We start from the raw sequence: 6496 nt of genomic DNA, 5'->3' as shown, positions 1-6496 counted from the left end.
TCTCAGAAGGCAGGATGTATACTTCTGGATCACCAGATCTAATATGTTGGCCCCAAACCTGCCCTTCCTGACAACTGTGTAACTACATTAAATTCAAGCATTTAGAACAATACCAGGGACACATTGGCACAGCAGTAAGAAACCCATCCTGCTCCCATTTAAATCAACTGATCAAGTGTGTTTGGTCACTAAATGAAATTAATAGGTAGCAGGTTTAAAATAAACATAAGGAAGCATTTCTCCATACATAAGTGCCAACTCCATGGGTGCTCCAGGGCTGGAGCACCCACAGAAAAAAAATTGTGGGTGCTCAGCACCCACTGGCAGCTCCCCATGGCCCCACCGTGCCCCAGCTCACCTCCGCATTCGCTGCGAGTTCGCCGCTGCGTCCTTCTTCTCCCCCCTTCGTCCCAGCGCTTGCGCCACAAAACAGCTGATTCACGGGGCAGGGAGAGTGGAGGTAAAAAGGGGAACGTGGCGTGCTGGGGGAAGAGGCGGGGCCGGGGCGGGGATTTGGGGAAGGGATCCAATAGGGGAACGGAGGGGGCGTAGTTAGGGTGCGGACTTTGGAGATGGGGTTGGAATAGGGGTGGGGCAAGGGGCGGGGAAAGGGGTGGGGCGCAGGCATCCATTGACGCCAGAGAAAGTTGGCGCCTATGTCTCCATACAACGCACAGTCAACCTGTGGAACTCGTTGCCAGGGAATGTTGTGAAGGCCAAAATTAGAACTGGCTTCAAAAAAGAATTAGATAAGATCATGCAGGATAGGTCCATAAATAGCTATTAGCCAGGATGGGCAGGAATGGTGTCTCCAGCCTCTGTTTGCCAGAAACTGGAAATGGGTGACAGGGGATGGATCACTTGATGATTCCCTGTTCTGTTCATTCCTTCTGGGGCATCTGGCATTGCTCACTGTCAGAAGACAGGACACGGGGCTAGATAGACCTTTGGTCTGACCCAGTCTGGCCGTTCTTATGTTCTTACCTTAATTCCCCTTGGGTCCAATGCTCCTTTCCCATTTACAGCAGTATAAATCAGGAGTAATGCCACTGAGCTGTCCTAGTGTGAAACTGGTATGGGGCTTTCAGAAGGAGCAGGCGCAGGCCCTAATATGAAGGTAGAATTTGCACCGATACATTGAATGGGATAGCTTTTTAAAAACACCTGTGATTATAATGGAGTTATTGAGCATTATACACACCTTACACAGCTCAGTTACTCACAGCGTCAAGTAGGAGGAGAGCTCTGCCCCTGTGGCATCATTGTACCACTTCCATGGTGTGCTGCAGGATAGAGCAGGGGATGTTCGGCCACACATCTTGGGGGCCTCTTCTCAAACAAACCACACAGGATTTCAGCAGCGAAGGCAGGGCCAGATTTATGAGCACTGGGCACCCAGCAGCTCCCCTGGGATGTCTCGGGACAGATTTTGGAACTGCTCATTGCCCAATATGCACCCAACATGTTGGGCTCTTTCAAAAGTCTGGCTCCAGCTGCGGGTGCTGACAGCCCTTCCAGGAAGCCAGCACTGAATATCCACTTTCCTGCTTTGTGGTATGGAAATCCCCACCTCCCGGAACATTCTAGGGGAGCAGCCAGGAAGGGAGACTTGGCAATGGCTCCATTGGAGCCGTGATCCCCTGGAAGCCAAGCAAGGCTGGGAGGGTCTCTGGAGGTAGAGTGAAAGCACAGGAACAAAGGGCCCTGGGCTCCAAAAGGCTTCTGAAAGCTACATGTGTAGTGGGAAGAACCCTTCCTATTTCACCTCAGGGGATGGGCCCAGCCATGCTAACTTCATCCCTATTGCCTCAAGGGAGCAATCTGTTATAAACTCCCTGGATGAAACCGTGACCCCATTGAAGTCAATGGCAAAGCTCCTCTTGACTTCAGTGGGGCCAGAATTTCACCCCATGAATGCAAGTGTAACTCCTATAGAGGGCAATATGGTTCATCAGCTTATAGTGATTTCTCTCCCTCTTCTCCAACCACCCCAACAACCCTCATGCAACTTAGCCTTCTCTAACCTCCCAAATGGGTTGTAATGACCATAAGGTTTAAAATAATAACAATGATAAATTGTCATGGATGGGAATGCTGCCTCTGAATAAAGTTATATTTTCAGTCCTGTTACAAAAGACTTTCCATATACAATATCCAGAGGCTCTTCTACAAAATTCTTGAAAGCATGGAATAGCCATAGGAAGTGAACAGCTACCAAGGTGTCCTTGTCATAAAGGATAATTTGATGAGTAAAGTTACCAGAGCTAATGTTACTAAGTTTCCACAAAGAGCTGGTCAGAACGTTTTCATTGATGTGCTGTTTCCTCAAAGCCAACACTATTTTGCAGAGAGGCATTGATTTTGACAAGGTTGATGAGAGGACTGTTTCCAAATTCCACTTCTAACTAGAGAGAGAGAGAGAAAGAGACCGAGACCTGAATAAAAAACCTAACCTTTTTTATTCAAAAGTGGATGTTTTGACCCAATTCTGTTTTATGAAAACCTTCACAAGATTTTGTTTTCATTCCAGCATGGAACAAAAACAAATTTTGAAGCCTCAAAAGTTGCCACGAAATGGAATGATTGTCCTCCGGTTAGCTGTAATTGTTACAGAGATCTCAGTTATGGGAGAGCACTGAAGTTAATTCTGAATTTTAAATAGACCCCTTTTGAGAACTTGATCTTGTTAAGTCAAAATTAAGCCGGATCAATATTTCATTGCTGGGTTCTAACAGAACAACAATGCTTCGCTCTCCAAAGTACTTATGGTGTTGTGCAAATCCCAGGACTGGGGATTTTGTTTGCAGATAAAATAAATAAAAAGATAAATTCATTTTTTTCATTTGGTGCCACAATAATTGATAGCAGTTTCTGTGGACTTATACAATGGCTTAGATTAATGCCCTGGCTTATTCTAATAATCATGGCATTTTCTGTGGAGATTAATTAGCATTAATGTTGCAAATATTATTAGAACTGAAACATGCACCATAAACCACAATAATTTGACAGAACTATGTTCTTATTAAAAAAAAACCTTGAAAATAATGAGAATCTAATTGTCCTTTGTTTGTTAAAGTTGGCTATTCTGCATGTTCCTTTCATGTGTGCAACACGTATTGTTTCACTGTTTCATACCAATTTGCTTCTCTTATTTTCCCACATTTGCATGTTCTTATACACAGAAAAAGAGTGACGATTATTACCCTCTCTACTTTGCATTCAATTTACATCACAAACACATTAACACATCTTAACTCATCTATCTAGAGCGGAAATTTGATAATGGTCCCTTGGAACCCTATTGGTTATGTCAAATACAAACAATTTCAAACACTGCAAAACAAAATGAGATGAAATGTCACGTCTCAAAAAATAAATGATCTTTGCTGGCAAAGTGCAACAGATTTTACAAACCCATAATTCAATTTTAGCTCCTCTTGTTTTAATTTGCAGCTTATCAGTTCTCCCCTTATTCAAAAACTGACTCCAAAACACCTCCACAACCGTAAATGTCTCTCACATCAGCTGCAGGAAGAAACATTTTTAATTTTTTGGACACAGCGCACAGCATTCACGCTTCATAAACTCAAGCACTTTTACAACAACCCAAGGCCATCATAACCTCATAGCAAGCAAGAGGTCATTCTCCAGCCTCCGCCATACCGGTGCATCTAGCACTTCACATATTCTATTCCACACGGAATCCAGTTAGCCTATTGTGAGTGCTTATTACTTATTGTGTGATTTTAACAATTTCCATCCCACCATCAATCTCAGCCTAGACCAATCCACACAAGCGGTCCATTTCCTAGACAGTACACGCTAATAAGCGATGGTCACATAAACACCACCTTATACCGGAAACCCAAGGACCGCTATACTTACCTACATGCCTCCAGCTTCCATCCAGGACACACCACCCGATCCATTGTCTACAGCCAAGCTCTAAGATACAACCACGTTTGCTCCAATCCCTCAGACAGAGATAAACACCTACAAGATCTCTATCAAGCATTCTTAAAACTACAACATCCACCTGCTGAAGTGAAAAAGCAGATTGACAGAGCCAGAAGAGTAGCCAGAAGCCACCTACTACCGGGCAGGCCCAACAAAGAAAATAACAGAACGCCACTAGCCATCACCTACAGCCCCCAACTAAAATCTCTCTAGCGCATCTTCAAAGATCTACAACCTATCCTGAAAGATGATCCCTCACTCTCATAGATCTTGGGAGACAGGCCAGTCTCGCTTATAGACAGCGTCCCAGCCTGAAGCAAATACTCACCAGCAACCGCACACCATACAACATAAACACTAACCCAGGAACCAATCCTTGCAACAAAGCCCGATGCCAGCTCTGTCCACATATCTATTCAAGTGACACCATCATAGGACCTAATCACATCAGCCACGCCATCAGGGGCTCATTCCCTGCACATCTACCAACGGAATATATGCCATCATATGCCAGCAATGCCCCTCTGCCATGTACTTGGCCAAACTGGACAGTATCTACGCAAAAGAATAAATGACACAAGATCTGACATCAAGGAATCATAACATTCAAAACACCAGTGGGAGAACACTCAGCCTCTCTATATCACTCAGTGACAGAACTTGAAAGGTGGCAATTCCGCAACAAAAAAACTTCAAAACAGACTCCAAAGGAGACTGCTGAACTCAATTTAATCATGCAAATTAGATACAATTAACATCAGTCCTAAACAGAGACTGGGAATTTTGGGTCATTACCACTATTGAATTATTCCCTATGTTAAGTTCTCCTCACACTTCCTAGGGTCATCTTAATTATCACTTCAAAAAGGTTTTTTTCTCTTGCTGATGACTAGCTCATCTAATTGATTAGACTCTCCTTTGGTATCATACTTCTACCTTTCATGTTCTCCCTGTATGTATAAATATCTCTGTCTGTGTGTTCCATTCTGTGCATTCAAAGAGCGGAGCTGTCGTCACGAAACCTCATGCTAAAATATTGTTAGTCCTTAAAGGTGCCACAAGTACCCTATTCTTTTTTTGGCGATACAGACTAACACACGGCTGCTACTCTGAACCTGTTAGTTGGTGTGAATCTCCTCCAGATGTCTAGCATTCAATATAGAATATCTCTTTGCTTTCAAAGACCTGGAGGGGTTGCTTTGCTTAAGCCATCTCCCTCAAAGTACCACAACGGAAAAGTCGCAGCTTCTTCTCTCTGTAGAAATATTAGTGAGTTAATACATAGAGGTAAAAGCCCAATAACAAATATGTCTTTAAATGTCTATCTTGATTTAAATCTTTAGGTTTGGGCATCTTTTCAGTTGCCTATTAATGTCTATGATTCATTCCAGCACAGTATTCTCATTAAGAGCAGATCTCTTATATCAGAGATCATAGAAGATGTAGGTTCGGAAAGACTCTAGCGAGGCATTCTAGTCCAACCCCCTGCTCAGTAGCAGGACCAATTCCCTACTAAATCATCCTGCCTAGGGCTTGTCAACCAGGCTTTAAACCTCTAAGAGGGAGATTGCCACCACCTCCTTAGTAACCCATTGCCAGTGCTTCGACCACCATCCCTAGTGCAATAGAACTTCCTAATACCCAACTAGACCTCCAGCACTGCCACTTGAGACCATTGCGTCCTTTTTCTGTCATCTGCCACCACTGAAACACCTCGCTCCATGCTCTTTGGAACCCCCTCTGGTAGTTGAAAAGCCGCTATCAAATCCCCCTTCACTCTCCTCTTCTGCAGACTAAATAAGCCCAGTTCTCTCAGCCTCTCCTCACAAATCATGTGCTCCAGCCTCTTAATCATTTTCATTGCCCTCTGCTGGACTCTTTCCAATTTGTCCACTCCTTTCTGTAGCTGGGGGACCAAAGTGGATGCGATACTCCAGGTGTGGCCTCACCGGTGCCGAACAGAGGGGAATAATAAGTACTTATACCAGTACTCGGTACCACAATTATGAGACCTGATTCTGTAGTGTTGAATTTGATCATGAGCACATTAGTCATCTGTTCTGGGGGGCAAACTCCTGGCAGAAAGGTAGGTGAGAACCAGGGTCTCCGAGGTAAAAAGAGCAGACTGTAGCTCTTAAAAGGCAGGCTATTTGACTGGACTTGTATTAGATTAGAACTCTGTTTAACAATACTATCAGCTCAGTTAAGATAAGAATATATGGTCCCAGGACAAGGAACCAATTACTGACCAATGCCCTGCAATCTGGAAAATCAACCGGATTCCACATGGTTGCAGGGTTCTGCAGTAACAGAAAGGGGCCTAAAAATCATATTCAATCCCCTTTGACACACAGTGACCAGATGTCCCGATTTTATAGGGACAGTCCTGATTTTGGGTTTTTTTTCTTATATAGTTTATATATAGTTTATATAAACTATATAATATAATTTATTTCTCCTATTACCCCCCAGCTCCTGTCTCGATTTTTCACACTTGTTGTCTGGTTACCCTACTTTGACATGTATTCCTATTTAT

This window comes from Chelonoidis abingdonii, chromosome 8 (assembly GCF_003597395.2).
Source record: "Chelonoidis abingdonii isolate Lonesome George chromosome 8, CheloAbing_2.0, whole genome shotgun sequence".
NCBI classification, from domain to species: domain Eukaryota; kingdom Metazoa; phylum Chordata; order Testudines; family Testudinidae; genus Chelonoidis; species Chelonoidis abingdonii.
The sequence above is the reverse complement of the archived record's forward strand: the minus strand, read 5'-3'. Positions refer to the sequence as shown.